The sequence below is a fragment of the Crotalus tigris genome, unplaced genomic scaffold (assembly GCF_016545835.1).
Source record: "Crotalus tigris isolate CLP2741 ecotype Arizona unplaced genomic scaffold, ASM1654583v1 scf7180000024297.1652928, whole genome shotgun sequence".
Taxonomy (NCBI): Eukaryota; Metazoa; Chordata; class Lepidosauria; order Squamata; family Viperidae; genus Crotalus; species Crotalus tigris.
The window spans coordinates 605,365-624,523 of NW_024100470.1; positions in this window are offsets into that span (position 1 = coordinate 605,365).

Below are 19,159 nucleotides of genomic sequence, written 5' to 3' on the forward strand. Positions count from 1 at the left end.
GTCACCATTTTTTTTTTTGGAGGGCTAACAAATCATCTCTCTATTATTCCATCTCGATGTAGTTGTCCTGAAATGTTTATTTTCCTTTCGGTCTGTTCTTCTTCTTGATCCTCAGGTTTCTTCTGGTTTATATGAAAAGTCTTTTCCATTTTCAGTGTTATCAGCCCTTTTCTGGGTTTTCCGTTGTGCTGGACCAGTGTAACTTTGGCCAGAGCATATTTAGCTTAAAAATTGTGTCAGAGCATTTAGCATTGACACTGTCTCCTTAAGAGATGGCTTCTGGGAAATGTAGTTTTGGTTATTACATGATTATATCTGTGTTCTGGTTGGCCACTGGGAGGGTCTTGCATTTATGACCAGACATCCTGTTACATGTCAGGTTTTTATTACTTCCCTGCATGAGTCCTAGTGGTGGCTGGGCTGAGAGCTCCAGCAGTATGTAAGGTTTACACATAAGGGGGAAATTCATTGTTCTTTTATCTGTGAGATGAGTCCAGATTACTACCTACATTCTGGAAGAACTTTTGCAATAACCATGAGTTAATGTTTTGAGGATACCTGGAATAAAAGTAATCTTTGTATGACTTGTTCACCAAGTTTATCTGTCTGTCTTAAGTGGAACCTAGCAGCCTTCTCTGCATAAAGCCTCCATTTTTGCTGCTTCAGCCTCCATTTGAGCTGCTTCAGCCTCCACTTTAGCCAATTCTTCCCTTTGCAGTTGTAGTTGCTTCCAACATGCAAAGAACTGTGTTGGCTGCTTCACCTTCGATTGCTGCTTGTGTGGCTTGAATGGCAAAGCTCTCTGCCATTGAAACTCGGGACACGCGGCTGTGACAAGAAGACGCTTTTGAATGGTGGGAGGGACCTGTAACATGAGATTGTTGTGTCATGCTTCTGAGGTGGAAAGATACCTTTGAGTGATGGGAGGTGCCTGAGACCTGAGAATGCTGTGATACTCTGCTGTGCGCCTCGGACTGTGGTGGCTTGGGATGCGAGAGTGAATCTTCCTTGGATGGGTGAGAAGAAGATTTATGTGCCTGCTGGGAAGCTTCGGACTCAGCCTTCTCACTCAGTGTTTTTTTCATGTGTAGCTCGACCTCAGGGAGGCAGTTATTATCTTCTAAGAACCACTTGCATTCCTTGTTTTTTAGCCTGAGGTGTTGCATTCTCTTTTTGAATTTTGGATCCCCTAGCTGCAACTGGACCTCTTTGAGATGGCACTCATAGTCTTTCCATTTGAAGAAAAACTCCTTCACTGAAAGAGTGTGTTCGGGAGAAAGCTCCTCTATGGGTGCTTTGCAGAGTTTCTGTAACTTCTCCCAGTATCTTTCATGATGTTGATGGAGCTCATTCCATTTCTCCATCAGGCTTGACCGCATAACTTCTTTAGGCTTTCTTTGTTGCCTCAAGTCATAGGGTTTCTGAAATGTCTTTGGCCTCACTGAAGCTTGTACATCAGGTTCTGTGCATGATTCAAGGTCAATTAGTTGCAGCAGTTCTCCATTGATGGTTGATTGGAACAGCTCTCCATGGCTGTTAGTCGGAGCAGTTCTCAATGTCTTGTTGGTTGCAGCAGCTCTCCAAGGCCAATAGGACACTCCATCATGGTTGGGGCAGGCTTGGGAGGTTTCCTAGCTATTTTGGATGAATTCTATGAATTTCACTCTTTCACTGCTAGGGGGCACTCTACATGGGTAAAGGCTTCAGTGAAGTTCCTTCTTTAGCCACTAGGGGGCGCTCTCTGTATGTGGGTAAAGACTTTAGGGAAATTCCTTCTTTAGCCACTACGGGGTACTATCTGGGTAAGCACTTCAGGGAAATTCTCTCCTTGGCCACCAGAGTACACTTGCTGCATGGGTTGAGACTTCAAGGAAGTTTCCTCTCTGACCACCAGAGCGCACTGTCTCAGGTGACATAAATGCAGGCTTATTGTTTGCAGGTTGCCACTAGAGGGCACTGCTGCCTTAGACTATGCTTGGAATAGGCTTTTCGCCTTTTATCCCTTTTGTTGAGTTGTCAATTTTCTGGGATTTTAAGTTTAGTTTCTCATAAATTGGATACCAAATTAGGTATTTTTCCTTCTTTATAAAGAAACTCAATTTTGATACTTCTCTTTCTATCGCTGGGTTTTCTAATTTCTTTGCCAGAGCTAGGCTGCTTTTAACACAAGTTTGAATTACTTGTTTCTTTCTCTGACTGAGGCCTCTATCACCCAGATTGCCAGTTAATTACTTTTCATCATGGCAACAGATCGATTTATTGATTGGGTTGTGAGGCCAGCGAAAGGTAAATGCTTACTTTGCTGGACTTTTTTGAGTGGCCTTTTCAACAAAGAAGTAGCATTCTTTGAGACGCTGTTTCACCCAGATGGCAAGCAGAGAATAAATTTAGTAGAAGATTTTTCTTGAAAACTTCCAGTGTTGGAGCATTCACCACTTCTGGAGGCAGGTTGTTCCACTGATTAATTGTTCTACTGTAACTGTCAGGAAGTTTCTCCTTAGTTCTATGTTGCTTCTCTCTTTGATTAGTTTCAATCCATTGCTTCTTGTCCTGCCTTCAGGCATTTTGGAAAATAGCTTGACTCCTTCTTTGTGGCAGCCCCTGAGGTATTGAAACACTGCATATCATGTTCCCCCTCGTCCTTCTCTTCATTAAACTGGACATACCCAATTCCAGCAACTGTTCCTTATATGTTTTAGCCTCCAGTATCCTAATCATCTTTACCATGAAAACCCCATGGACAGTACTAAAAGGCAAAAAGATATGACGCTGGAAGATGAGCCCCTCAGGTCGGAAGGTGTCCAATATGCTACTGGGGAAGAGCCGAAGGCTAGTACTAGTAGCACCAGAAAGAATGAAGCGACTGGGCCAAAGCCGAAAGGACGCTCAGCTGTGGATATATCTGGTGGTGAAAGGAAAGTCCAATGCTGTAAAGATTTTTTCTCCATAGGAACCTGGAATGTAAGATCCATGAATCAAGGCAAGCTAGACGTAGTCAAAAAAGAGATGACAAGACTGAAAGTCGACATCTTAGGAATCAGCGAACTAAAATGGACAGGAATGGGTGAATTTAACTCAGATGACTATCAAGTATACTACTGTGGGCAAGAATCCCTCAGAAGAAATGGAGTAGCCTTCATAGTCAATAAAAGAATAGGAAAAGCAATACTGGGATACACTCCCCAAAATGACAGAATGATCTCAATTCGAATCCAAGGCAAACCTTTCAATATCACAATAGTCCAAATCTATGCCCCTACCACTGGTGCTGAAAAGGATGAAATTGACCGGTTCTATGAAGCCCTACAGCACCTTATAGAATTAACACCAAAAAATGATGTCCTTATCATCATGGGGGATAGGAATGCTAAGGTAGGAAGCCAAAAGATAACCGGAATAACAGGCAAGTTTGGCCTTAGAGTACAAAATGAAGCAGGGCACAGGCTAATAGAATTTTGTCAAGAGAATACGATGGTCATAAAAAACACTCTTTTCCAACAACCCAAGAGACGGCTCTACACATGGACATCAACTGATGGTCAACATAGAAATCAAATTGACTATGTGCTCTGCAGCCAAAGATGGAGAAGCTCTATACAGTCAGTAAAAACAAGACCAGGAGCTGACTGTGGCTCAGATCATGAGCTTCTCGTTGCAAAATTTAGGCTTAAATTGAAAAAAGTAGGGACAAGCACTAGGCCACTCAGGTATGAACTAAATCATATTCCTGATGAATATACAGTAGAGGTGACAAATAGATTTAAGGAACTGGATCTGATAGACAGAGTGCCTGAATAACTATGGATGGAAGTTCGCAACATTGTACAAGAGGTAGCAACTAAAACCATCCCAAAGAAAAAGAAATGCAAGAAAGCAAATGGCTGTCTGAGGAAGCTTTGCAAATAGCTGAGGAAAGAAGGGAAGCGAAAGGCAAAGGAGAAAGAGAAAGATACACCCAATTGAATGCAGAATTCCAGAGAGTAGCTAGAAGAGATAAGTATGCCTTCTTAAATGAACAGTGCAAAGAAATAGAAGAAAACAACAGAATAGGGAGGACCAGAGATCTCTTCAAGAAAATTGGAGATATGAAGGGAACGTTTCATGCAAAGATGGGCATGATAAAGGACCAAAATGGCAGAGACCTAACAGAGGCAGAAGAGATTAAGAAGAGATTGCAAAACTACACAGAAGAACTATACAAGAATGAGCTTAACATCCCAGATAACCACAATGAGATGGTCATTGACCTCGAACCAGACATCCTAGAATGTGAAGTGAAATGGGCCTTAGAAAATCTGAGCAACAACAAACCTAGTGGAGGTGACAGTATTCCAGCTGAGCTATTCAAAATCTTAAAAGATGATGCAGTAAAAGTGCTACACTCAATTTGCCAGCAAATTTGGAAAACTCAACAGTGGCCACAGGATTGGAAAATGTCAGTTTACATTCCAATTCCAAAGAAAGGCAATGCCAAAGAATGTTCAAACTATCGCACCATTGCACTCATTTCACATGCTAGTAAAATTATGCTTAAAATCCTACAAGCTAGACTCAAGCAGTATGTGGATCGAGAACTACCAGAAGTGCAGGCAGGATTTCGAAGAGGCAGAGGAACTAGAGATCAAATTGCCAACATACGCTGGATCATGGAGAAAGCTAGGGAGTTCCAGAAAAATATCTACTTCTGCTTCATTGACTATGCTAAAGCCTTTGATTGTGTGGATCACAACAAATTGTGGCAAGTTCTTAAAGAGATGGAGTACCAGACCATCTCATTTGTCTCTTGAGAAACTTATATGCGGGTCAAGAAGCAACAGTGAGAACTGGACACGGAACCACTGATTGGTTCAAAATTGGAAAAGGAGTCCGGCAAGGCTGTATACTGTCGCCCTGCCTATTTAACTTATATGCAGAGCACATCATGAGAAAGGCAGGCTAGATGAATCAAAAGTTGGAATTAAGATTGCCGGGAGAAATATCAACAACCTAAGATATGCAGATGATACCACTCTAATGGCAGAAAGTGAAGAGGAACTAAAGAGCCTCTTGATGCGGGTGAAGGAGGAGAGTGCAAAAGTTGGCTTGAAACTCAACATTAAGAAAACCAAAATCATGGCATCCGGCCCTCTCAATTCTTGGCAAATAGATGGGGAAGAAATGGAGGTAGTGACAGATTTTATTTTTCTGGGCTCCAAGATCACCTCAGATGGGGACTGCAGCCAAGAAATTAAAAGACGCTTGCTCCTGGGGAGGAAAGCTATGGCAAATCTAGACAGCATACTAAAAAGCAGAGACATCACCCTGCCAACAAAAGTGCGTATAGTCCAGGCCATGGTTTTCCCAGTTGCAGTGTATGGCTGTGAAAGTTGGACCATAAGAAAGGCTGAGCGCAAAAGAATTGAGGCCTTTGAACTATGGTGCTGGAGAAGACTCCTGCGAGTCCCTTGGACTGCAAGGCGTTCAAACCGTTCAGTCCTAGAAGAGATCAACCCCGACTGCTCTTTAGAAGGCCAGATCCTGAAGTTGAAACTCAAGTACTTTGGCCACCTAATGAGAAGGAAGGACTCACTGGAGAAGGGCCTAATGCTGGGAAAGATTGAGGGCAATAGAAGAAGGGGATGACAGAGAATGAGGTGGCTGGATGGAGTCACTGAAGCTGTAGGTGTGAACTTAAATGGACTCCAGAAGATGGTAGAGGACAGGAAGACCTGGAGGAACGTTGTCCATGGGGTCGCGATGGGTCGGACATGACTTCGCAATTAACAGCAACAACAACAATCCTAATCATCTTTGTTGCTCTTCTCTGTACTCTTTCTAGAGTCTCAACATCTTTTTTACATCGTGGTGACCAAAACTGATTGCAGTATTCCAAGTGTGGCCTTACCAAGGCATTGTAAAGTGGTATTAATACTTCACGTGATCTTGATTCTATCCCTCTGTTAATGCAGCCTAGCACTGTGTTGGTGTTTTTGGCAGTGGCAGCACCCTGTTGGCTCATATTTAAGTGATTGTCCACTAGGACTCCATGATCCCTCTCACAGGTAGTTGTAATCGAAGTTTGGGTTCATATATTTAGGCTGACATCTTGTTCTTTTCTGTAGTATCTTATATCATCAAAACATAACAAGTAAAAACAACAACAACAACAACATTTCCTATACTGGTACATGATGGTTTCCCCAAATTTTCTATTAGCCAACATTACCTGCCAGGGTGATTGGAGGAAGAGCCTCCATCTCCTCTCATCCATTTTTTGACCCCCTTTATGTTTGGAAGACCGCAAGGCCTTTAGAGCATGTGCCACAGCATAGACTGCATTGTAGATGCTATAACTATGTCCACCTATGGTGGTCTCAAAGACAGCATTAGGAAGATTCTCCAGCTTCTCTTCTCCAGTGCAGATCCTTTCAACATTCCCATTTGTAATATCACTGGAGAATGAGCATTCAAATGCATCTTTCCAGAAATCCTTAATAAACCCATCATCTTTTTCTAGGTTTGGGTTTCTCGTCTGCATAAATTGTTGGAATCCAGTCAGCTCATTTGAGTGAATTGCAAATGAAAGAGCACCATGGATAAAATCAATGGGCAACTGTCTTTGCATCAGAATGGAGGTGAATTCCATTTGGGCTGTCATGATCCAAACTTTGGCCTTTCTCTCCTTTGGAATATCATCATAGTTGAAAAGATAGATCATTAGTCTCAAAGCCACTATGCCTGTAATTTCAGCACTTAAGATGACTGCAATGACTGTACTCTCGATTATTACTTTGAATATTTTATCTACATTATCTATCCACTTAGCAGCTTCATTACCATACACCATTTGGGGAAGACATACTGTAAAGTCAAAGCAGATTCCTCGCTCTGAAAATGTGGAAAATATCTTTTGAATGAACCTGTTTTTATCTTCATCATACAGAGAAACTAACCCAACCCAGGTCCATCCAAAATGCAACAATAAGTGCAGTATTGCTTTGAATTGGTGATACTCATCTGGGAACATCGATTTGACAAATATTGCTGTTTCAGTATTCATTAGTGGAGCTGATCCATAAGTGATCTAAATGGAGAAAGTCAGAAGAACAAAGGAATAAAGGGTATCTTCCAAAATAAAGAAAATAAAAATAAAAAGCAAACCATATATGTTGGTTTAATCCAATCTCTGGGTTTGAGTGGGATACAAAAATAGGATTTTTAAAATTAATTTTACGTGACATCTGCAGTTTTGCTCATCAGGTAAAAAAGGACAGCCTTATGATTTACTCATAGTTTTGCTCAAATTTTTCTTTTCAATGAGCAAATTTTTGAATAGAATAAATAGCTGGTGAACATCTCATACTGACCCAATTTTGTATCTCACCTGGGGAAATTTGTAGTTGCACAGAATGATTGCCATGTTGATACAGGTGTCAATACGGGCTCCTCCTATGACTGCTACTGTGTTGGTCAGGTCATTGCATTTGTAGTTGGGTATAAATTTACCTTTTGTAGATAGAAATTCCATTGCCAAATGATAAGTTGTAATTTCCTCATGGTTGTCAGTAGCAATGTGAAAACCAAGGCTAACATTAGGTAAAAGCCCATTTTCATTGATCTCCTTTACAGCAAATGCCAGAGCCAAAGTATGCTGGTAATTATGAGTGAAGAACCTTCAGGGAAAATTATAAGCCATGTCAATATATTTCTGTTTCAGAATTGAACAGCTATTTTAATTTGTACATTATACAAAGCGATATAAATTAGTGCTGATTGTTTGTTCTGGACATCTGGCATTTGGTCACTATCAAATAATAGCCCTAGATTGTATCAACCAGGAAGCACTACCTAGTTTTGGCTACTTAACATTGAGTTAAGGCTAGCATTTAGTCAGACTACATTTGAAATACTGTAACTTAAAAAAGGATATTGATATGATTGAGCGAGTCCACAAATGGGCAACAAAAATGGTGCAAAGTTTGAGGGACAAAACATATTAGGAAATATTAGAGGAACTGAATATATTCAGCATAGAGGACAGAAGGAAATGAAGGACATGATTAAAATCTTTAATGATATTCCAAGTGTGAATAAGGTTCTAGAAGGCAGTATTTTCAATATTAATTAAAACAGAAAGGCACAAGGGCCTAATATCATACTGACAGAAGAAAAAGTCAAAACTTCTTGTTAGAAAGTATTAAGTTTACAGAAAGAGTAGTAGTACCTCAGAACCCACTTCCAGGGGAAGATGTGAATCAATCACCAGTAACTCAGTTCAAACATAGTGGGGATAAACAGATGTTCATCATTAGAAAAAAAAATCTGATATTAGTTTTCTGTATTATGAACATAATCTGATATTATGTTTCTATGTGATTTCAGTATTCTCTATATTTCATCTGTATTTTCTAACGGAAGAAAGCCAGCTCTTTTTTACATTCTAGACATGTAATAACATAAATTATGCACTGAGGCTTTCCTGTTTGATATATGGATGAAATAATAATAAAAAAACCTCCGCAAGATTAACCAGAGAGCTTCTGCAATATTTAGATTAGTCCAAAGAAGGATAATATTTGTAACTCTGGGTTGAAATAAGGGATCCTTGGTGCTCTCTGAGCTTGCTAGTTTTCTTCAGATATTACATTACCCTAACTAGGTAACATTGTCAGCACTGGTGATGTTAGCCTAATGAATCCTCTGAAAGAAAACAATCAAGCTCAGAGAGCACCAAGGACCCCTCGGATTAGTCCAACTTGTTACTTTCCACAAGGGACTTTGTTGAAGGAAGGAAGTTTCTTGAGGAGAATGAAATTCATATACATTATGGTTGAAGCTAATAATATTTATTTCAGTTTCAAGATCAGTATTAGAAAAGATTAAGCATTTGTGCGGTCTAGAATTAAAAATGACTAAATATGGTCACTGGAACTAGTGAAACAAATTGATGAGCAAACAATATGTTTCAGCATAAAAGTGAAAGAAAATACAACTTTTCAGTGGCAATGAGGGGGGAGAGAAGGTGTGGTGTGAGGACGAGGAGAAGTAGAAGGATACTTACAGGTATTGATCAAGGACATCAAAAAAAGGAAGTCTTTCAAAAGTGATCTCATTTGTAAGAAAGAGAACCTGATAAATAATAGCAGCAATGATTAAATCTCCAGACTCATAGTATTTATGGACAATTGGATGAGGACTACTAAGTTTGCAGGTGTAGGGTGGAGAAATGCACATCACACTTGGGGAAAAAAGTAAAACCAATGTTCTGAATATAACTAATTTAATATAATATGTAATCATGGTAGACATCAAACAGTGGCTCCTATGTTACCATTCAACTGAAAAGCTGACCATTCCTTAATATTATCTAACGTTAAGAAAATGAATTTTATCTAAAGTTAAGAAAATAAAGAGTCACAGATGAAATATAAGTCCTTCTTTTTACCCCTACATGCACTTCTGTTTTTCAAAGCAGATATTAATAGGATGGAATATTTCAATCCACGGTCATAGTTTTTAACAGTGTCTGCTGGAATTCCCTTAAGATTTGTAGAAGAAGGGACAATAACTATCCTTAGATCATAATCAGTACCATTCTTTGTAGCAGTAGTTTGAAAAATATCAGAATGAAACATGTTTATCATATCTCAATAGACATAGCTGCACTGTGATGAACCTTTGTAAATAAGACATGAAGTAGAAAATAGGGGAGTAAGACTTCATATGCACAAAGGAAAATAAAACTCCACTAGTGGAAACAAGAGTGGAAATACATCTTTGAGGTCATTTGGCTCACCAATTTTGCTTAATACATAATATTTTGTTCATTACGAAATATTTTACTTTTCTTAAAAAAATATTAAATTATTCTATTTTTAATGCTTAATTTAATTGATAAAATTGTAGAGTTCCCAGAGCACCTCTCTGAGGGAGGTGGGAAGTGAAGATGAGTGAAATACAAATAAATGAATAAACAAATAAACAAATAATAGCAAAATCTACTTTGAATGCAATAATATTTATTCACATTGTAGAAGGACATCATCATTGAGGAATATAGAAATGGGGGTTGAACCTGTCTAGTGGACTTATCCTTCCTCATCTTACAGATGGGGATTTTTGGATCGTTCTTTCTGCTATCTCTGCTTCTCAAAATCCTGCAGCAGCCAGGAGAACATTTGTGGTACTACCCAAGCCATGCTAGCTATGACTACTCCAATAGCAGATTGATGAGGCCATGTGTATTACTTCTCTTATTTTAACTCACTCATCAGCGTACTATGATTCTTGGCACACTGAAATATACATTGACACTTAAATGTGTGTGAACCCATCTTAGTTTTCAATATTTCTACATAAATCAAGAAGTAAAGTATCATCTCTTATCCACACAAATCCTAAAATACATAAAAAAACACATTTGAACCAATGAGTCAAAAAATGAATTCTTGTTCATTATTTATTGAGGAGGTCTGATCCATAGAGTGGCTGAGGGTCAGACATGACTGAATGGCTGATTATGACGATGACAGTGTATTGATAAACATAGATAAAGATGAACAAAACAAGGAATTGGATGTCTACAATTATTGCCTTAACCACCAAGTTAAAGCTTATCACCCACAAGCATTATCAATGCCCTCTTTATGCACATATCTCTTAGGGGAGAATCAGATGCCATCCAAGGCTGAGGAATAATCGTGACATCACAATTAAAGAAGTCACCAATGGTGGGACTGTAGTCTTCATGAATAAGACTACTTTCTCAGGGAGGCTGAGAAGAAGATCTCCAAGATCATCAACTTCAGATACCTCTCCCCAAGTTCCAGAACCACACATCTCCTAGGCTTTTATGACTAATGGAGAACAAGAACACTGAGCCCCTTGTTTCTGGCCTAGCACCTCCCCTATAACAGCAAAGTGGCTTTCAGACTTTCAGAAATGTGGAAAGGGATATTAATTTGAATTTTTCTATATCTTAAAATGATTAAGGTGAATATTGGGAAATAATAATAATAATAATAATAATAATAATAATAATAATAATAGAGGCAAACCAGGGGGAGTTGGCAGTGAAAGAATCCAGTAGAGATATACAACTGTTCTCATTTGGAAACCAGGCACCTCTTCCTCAGGAATAACAAAACCCTCTAACTAAAGAAATAAAAGAATTGAAACAAAGAATAATTGAGCATCTAGAACAGCACAAAAACAACAGAATAAGGCTGCCTGCATTGAAGCTTGTTCCAAAGAAACAGCTAGCACAAGCATTAAAAGATGCAAATATTGCAATATCAAGTATAAGCACCAATTCATTGCAAGAAACAAACCAACTAATGTACAGCACAGCTGCAGTTATAACAGAATACCTGGGATGCAAAATCAACAAAGAAGAAAAACAAACAAACAGTGCACCACAAAAATGGAAGGTTAGACTAGAAAATAAGATCAGCAAGTTAAGATCACATGCAAGCAAGCTAGAACAGATGAAAGAAAAGAAGCTGAAGAACAAGAAGACCAAAGAATACCTAATCAAGAAATACCACTTAGAAACAAGGAAGATCAAGGAAGCACTGGAAATAATAAAGCAACAAATAACAGCTATAGCCAGGAAAATCAGTAGATATGAAGCTCGAATTGCAAACTATAGGCAGAACCTCCAATTTCAATCCAATCAGAAACGTTTCTACCAATCCATCAATGGAGAAACTGCAAGGAATCAGTCAGTACCTGACAAGGAAGAAACAGTGCAGTTCTGGAAGCAGATATGGGATAACCCAAAGAAATACAACAAGGATGCGGCTTGGTTAAAAGAGGTGGATGCAAATAAAACAGAAGTTGAAATGAAAGAACTAGTAATAACAACAAAAATGGTAGAAAAAAGAGCAAAGAAAATCAAAAATTGGTCAGCACCAGGTGAAGATGAACTGCATGGGTTTTGGTTGAAACATCTAACTGTTATACACCCACTCATTGCCAAGCAGTTCAACAATATACTACAAGGAGGAGAAATTGAAAAGTGGCTAACAACTGGGAAAACCTACCTAATAATGAAAAATCCAGCAAAAGGGGCAACACCAGGTAACTACAGGCCAATTACCTGCTTACCAACAACTTTCAAATTACTAACTGGTGTGGTAGCTGATGCAGTACAACAGCATCTAGTTGAAAACAATCTCTTTCCACCTGAGCAGAAAGGAAACCGCCCCAATAGCAGAGGAACAAAAGATCAACTCCTAATAGACAAAATGATCTTGGAAAACTGCAAGAGAAGGAAGACCAACCTGAATGTGGCATGGATTGACTACAAAAAGGCATTTGACTCTCTGCCACATGATTGGATAATAAAGTGCCTAGAAATAACAGGAGTCAGTAGAAACATCAGAAAATTTGTGCAAAGATCGATGGCACAATGGAAGACACAGTTGCAGATCAATGGTGAGAGGCTGGGAGAGGTTAATATCAAGAGAGGAATATTTCAAGGAGATTCATTATCACCATTACTATTTGTTATTGCACTGTTTCCTCTGTCAACAATACTGAATAACTCAGGACATGGCTATCAAACATCAAAAACATCTGCCAGACTATCCCACCTCCTTTATATGGATGATCTGAAGCTGTATGGAAAAACATCATCTGAAATAGAATCGCTGCTCAACACTGTCCGTATATATAGCCAAGATATTGTAATGGAGTTTGGCTTGGACAAATGTGCCACACTTACTATCAAACAAGGAAAAATAATGAAAACTGAAGGAATCAAGATGCCCCACGAAAATAACATTAAGAGTCTGGATGAGGAAGAGTACTACAAATACTTGGGTATCCTTCAAGCTGACAACATCAAGCACACTGAAGTCAAGAAAAAGATTAGAGGTGAATACATCAAGAGAGTGAAGAAGATCTTAAAATCCAAACTCAATGGAGGAAATACCATAAAGGCAATCAACACTGGGCAATCCCAGTCATTAGGTACACAGCTGGAATAGTGGACTCAAGCAGAACTAAAAGCAATGGATAGGCAGACCAGAAAAATAATGACAATGAATCATGCCCTTCATCCACGCAGTGACATTGATAGACTTTATCTACCAAGGCAAATAGGTGGGCGTGGAATGCTACAAGTACATCAGATGGTTGAAGAAGAAAAAATGGCTTTGGAAGAATATCTGAAGAACAATGATGAAGATGCACTGAAATTAGTATATCAGGAAGGCTTACTAACTACTGGAGAGACCAAACTGGCCTACAAGAAAGACCAAATGAAGAACAGAATAGAGGCATGGGAAGACAAAGCACTACATGGCCAATACATGAAAAAAATAGCTGGGAAAGCAGATAATAATAAAACCTGGCAATGGCTAAGAGCAGGAAAATTGAAGAAAGAGACCGAGGGACTAATTCTGGCTAAGGCCTTAAGGACAAATGCATACAAAGTCAAAATTGAGAAGACAGCAACAGACAGTAAGTGCCGCCTATGCAAAGAAGCTGAAGAAACAGTGGACCACTTGGTAAGCTGTTGCAAGAAGATTGCACAACTGATTACAAGCAGCGGCATGACAAAGTAGCAACAATGGTGCATTGGAAGATCTGCAAAAAATATCATTTGCCTGTAAGCAAAAACTGGTGGGATCATAAAATAGAGAAAGTCATAGAAAATGATAAAATTAAACTGCTCTGGGACTTCAGAATTCAAACAGACAAGCACCTGCAACATAACACCCCAGACTTAACAATTGTCGATAAGAAAGACAAAAAAGTCTGGATAGTGGACGTGGCAGTGCCTGGAGACAGCAGAATAGACGAGAAAGAACTGGAGAAGATAACAAAATACAAAGACCTACAAATAGAAATAGAAAGACTGTGGCAAAAGCAAGCAAGGGTAGTACCAATAGTCATAGGCTCCTTGGGTGCAATCCCAAAACAACTGGAGCACCACTTGAACACCATTGGCATTGACAAATTCGCTATTAGTCAATTGCAAAAGGCGGCCTTATTAGGAACTGCTTCCATCCTGCGACGATATCTATAATACCATCAAACATCCACATCTGCCTATCCCAGGTCCTGGGTAAGGACTCGATAGGTAGACAAAATGCCAAATCCAGTCTGAACATCTGGCTGACTGTGCGATGATCGATAATAATAACCCCCAGTGAGGCACTACCTTGACGTGGTTGTGGGGCTTGTGTACTCTGAGGAAGATGAGAGCTATGCCAGAGGTTCAACCATACTGGACAGGTCTCATCAGAGGAGTCAGACAAAGAGTGTCTCTCCCATAAAAAATATGGTGAGACGTAAATTGCAGAATGCCATACCGGCTCGGACGTCGCCCGGGTTAACAAGGTCCGCGCTAGATATTGGAGTTCCTGGATATCTGGTGAAAAATGGGTTACAGGACTCAGGACTGTTGGCTGAGCAACCAGGGCCAGCAGCTGCAGAACTACTGAAGAAAAGGTGTTTACCCGTCGCAGATACACAGTGATGGAAAACAAAGAAATAATGATCTGTTACTACAGATCAAGTCCAACAAGAAGAGGATATCTAAAACGAATGCACAAGTTCTGGAAAGAACAACATCCAGAATCAGAAATAACAGAACAGAGACTAGCAGATCAACGCCGATTTATAACACGAAATAAAGTATTCACAGAAACAGAATTGGACGAACTGCAAAGGTTTAACCAAGGCAAAGAAATCAAAGCCTTACCAGAAGTAATTCAGAATGTAGAGGCAAATCAGGGGGAGTTGGCAGTGAAGGAATCCAGCAGAGATATACAACTGTTCTCATTTGGAAACCAGGCACCTCTTCCTCAGGAAGAACAAAACCCTCTAACTAAAGAAATAAAAGAATTGAAACAAAGAATAACTGAGCATCTAGAACAGCACAAAAACAACAGAATAAGGCTACCTGCATTGAAGCTTGTTCCAAAGAAACAGCTAGCACAAGCATTAAAAGATGCAAATACTGCAATATCAAGTATAAGCACCAATTCACTGCAAGAAACAAACCAACTAATGTACAGCACAGCTGCAGTTATAACAGAATACCTGGGATGCAAAATCAACAAAAAAGAAAAACAAACAAACAGTGCACCAGAAAAATGGAAGGTTAGACTAGAAAATAAGATCAGCAAGTTAAGATCACATGCAAGCAAGCTAGAACAGATGAAAGAAAAGAAGCTGAAGAACAAGAAGACCAAAGAATACCTAATCAAGAAATACCACTTAGAAACAAGGAAGATCAAGGAAGCACTGGAAATAATAAAGCAACAAATAACAGCTATAGCCAGGAAAATCAGTAGATATGAAGCTCGAATTGCAAACTATAGGCAGAACCTCCAATTTCAATCCAATCAGAAACGTTTCTACCAATCCATCAATGGAGAAACTGCAAGGAATCAGTCAGTACCTGACAAGGAAGAAACAGTGCAGTTCTGGAAGCAGATATGGGATAACCCAAAGAAATACAACAAGGATGCGGCTTGGTTAAAAGAGGTGGATGCAAATAAAACAGAAGTTGAAATGAAAGAACTAGTAATAACAACAAAAATGGTAGAAAAAAGAGCAAAGAAAATCAAAAATTGGTCAGCACCAGGTGAAGATGAACTGCATGGGTTTTGGTTGAAACATCTAACTGTTATACACCCACTCATTGCCAAATTCAACAATATACTACAAGGAGGAGAAATTGAAAAGTGGCTAACAACTGGGAAAACCTACCTAATAATGAAAAATCCAGCAAAAGGGGCAACACCAGGTAACTACAGGCCAATTACCTGCTTACCAACAACTTTCAAATTACTAACTGGTGTGGTAGCTGATGCAGTACAACAGCATCTAGTTGAAAACAATCTCTTTCCACCTGAGCAGAAAGGAAACCGCCCCAATAGCAGAGGAACAAAAGATCAACTCCTAATAGACAAAATGATCTTGGAAAACTGCAAGAGAAGGAAGACCAACCTGAATGTGGCATGGATTGACTACAAAAAGGCATTTGACTCTCTGCCACATGATTGGATAATCAAGTGCCTAGAAATAACAGGAGTCAGTAGAAACATCAGAAAATTTGTGCAAAGATCGATGGCACAATGGAAGACATAGTTGCAGATCAATGGTGAGAAGCTGGGAGAGGTTAATATCAAGAGAGGAATATTTCAAGGAGATTCATTATCACCATTACTATTTGTTATTGCACTGTTTCCTCTGTCAACAATACTGAATAACTCAGGACATGGCTATCAAACATCAAAAACATCTGCTAGACTATCCCACCTCCTTTACATGGATGATCTGAAGCTGTATGGAAAAACATCATCTGAAATAGAATCGCTGCTCAACACTGTCCGTATATATAGCCAAGATATTGTAATGGAGTTTGGCTTGGACAAATGTGCCACACTTACTATCAAACAAGGAAAAATAGTGAAAACTGAAGGAATCAAGATGCCCCACGAAAATAACATTAAGAGTCTGGATGAGGAAGAGTACTACAAATACTTGGGTATCCTTCAAGCTGACAACATCAAGCACACTGAAGTCAAGAAAAAGATTAGAGGTGAATACATCAAGAGAGTGAAGAAGATCTTAAAGTCCAAACTCAATGGAGGAAATACCATAAAGGCAATCAACACCTGGGCAATTCCAGTCATTAGGTACACAGCTGGAATAGTGGACTGGACTCAAGCAGAACTAAAAGCAATGGATAGGCAGACCAGAAAAATACTGACAATGAATCACGCCCTTCATCCACGCAGTGACATTGATAGACTTTATCTACCAAGGCAAATAGGTGGGCGTGGAATGCTACAAGTACATCAGATGTTGAAGAAGAAAAAATTGCTTTGGAAGAATATCTGAAGAACAATGATGAAGATGCACTGAAATTAGTATATCAGGAAGGCTTACTAACTACTGGAGAGACCAAACTGGCCTACAAGAAAGACCAAATGAAGAACAGAATAGAGGCATGGGAAGACAAAGCACTACATGGCCAATACATGAAAAAAATAGCTGGGAAAGCAGGTAATAATAAAACCTGGCGATGGCTAAGAGCAGGAAAATTGAAGAAAGAGACCGAGGGACTAATTCTGGCTGCACAAGATCAAGCCTTAAGGACAAATGCATACAAAGTCAAAATTGAGAAGACAGCAACAGATAGTAAGTGCCGCCTATGCAAAGAAGCTGAAGAAACAGTGGACCACTTGGTAAGCTGTTGCAAGAAGATTGCACAAACTGATTACAAGCAGCGGCATGACAAAGTAGCAACAATGGTGCATTGTAAGATCTGCAAAAAATATCATTTGCCTGTAAGCAAAAACTGGTGGGATCATAAAATCGAGAAAGTCATAGAAAATGATAAAATTAAACTGCTCTGGGACTTCAGAATTCAAACAGACAAGCACCTGCAACATAACACCCCAGACTTAACAATTGTCGATAAGAAAGACAAAAAAGTCTGGATAGTGGACGTGGCAGTGCCTGGAGATAGCATAATAGAAGAGAAAGAACTGGAGAAGATAACAAAATACAAAGACCTACAAATAGAAATAGAAAGACTGTGGCAAAGCAAGCAAGGGTAGTACCAATAGTCATAGGCTCCTTGGGTGCAATCCCAAAACAACTGGAGCACCACTTGAACACCATTGGCATTGACAAATTCGCTATTAGTCAATTGCAAAATGCGGCCTTATTAGGAACTGCTTCCATCCTGCGATGATATCTGTAATACCATCAAACATCCACATCTGCCTATCCCAGGTCCTGGGTAAGGACTCGATAGGTAGACAAAATACCAAATCCAGTCTGAACATCTGGCTGACTGTGCGATGATCCATAATAATAATAATAATAATAATAATAATAATAATAATAATAATAATAATAATAATAATAATAGATTATTTTTCTATCTTATCAAGTAGTAGGTTGTGATCTACTTTATCAAATGCCTTACTGAAGTCCAAGTAAATTATGTCCACAGCATTCCTCTGATACACTAATTTTGTCACTTGGTCAAAGAATGCAATAAGATTTGTCTGGCATGATCTATTTTTGACAAACCCATGTTGGCTTTTAGTAATGACTTTGTTTGCCTCTAGGTGTTCGTTGATTCGTTGTTTGATTATCTTTTCCAGATCTTCCCAGGTATTGAGGTCAGGCTGATAGGTCTGTAATTTCCTGGATCCGTTTTTTTTTTCCTTTTTTGAGGATGAGAACTACATCAGCCCTTTTCCAGTCATCTGGTAGGTCCACTGTGTTCCAGGATCTTTGAAAAATATAGTTCAGTGGTTCCGATATCACATCTGCCAGTTTCTTGAGAACTCTGGGGTGTAATCCATCTGGTCCTGGCGATTTGAACTCATCTAGGCTGGACAAGTGCTCACTTACCATTTTCTTGCCTATCTTAACTTGTGTTTCTATTTTGTTTTTGATGGCACTATTTTTGATAGGTTGGTCTGTTTTTTCTCTTTGTGTAAAGACAGATGCAAAAAACAAATTAAATAGTTCTGCTTTCTCCCTGTTGCTTGTCATCTTCTTGCCACTTTCACCCACTAATGGACTAATCATTTCCTTCACTTTTTTCTTGTTTTTTACATGTTGAAAGAAGCTTTTTTTGTTATTCTTGAATTTGGTCACAAGGCTTAGTTTATTTTGAGCCTTGGCTTTCCTCACTTCATCTTTGCAGGCTCGGGCTATTTTCTGATATTCTGACTTAGTTATGATCTTATAGTGGGAAATAAGACACTCATATTTTAACTTAGTTTTTTTTTTAATTAGCATCTTGAAACACATGGAAAGTTGACAAACATTTGGCTTCACATTTACCAGGGAAGATTTTAGATTACGTAAAATGAAAGTAGGCATTTTCTTTCTTTTTGGCAGGGATGAGGTCAGTGGTGGGATTCAAATATCTCAACAACCGGTTCTCTGTTTGGATGCTGCTTCCAGAAGTCTATTCTGGGCTTGGGCAACAAAGAATTAGCTACTGGTTCTTCCGAACTGGTGTGAACTGGCTGAATCGCATCACTGCATGTGGTGTACACCATGGGCTCCAGGATTTAAATCCATTCATTTTTACATTAATTCACATTATATTACTAAAATATTTTTAATATTTCTTGATTAGCTATCCCTTATCATTTTGATAAGGGTTCAGAATAATTATTTAACATTT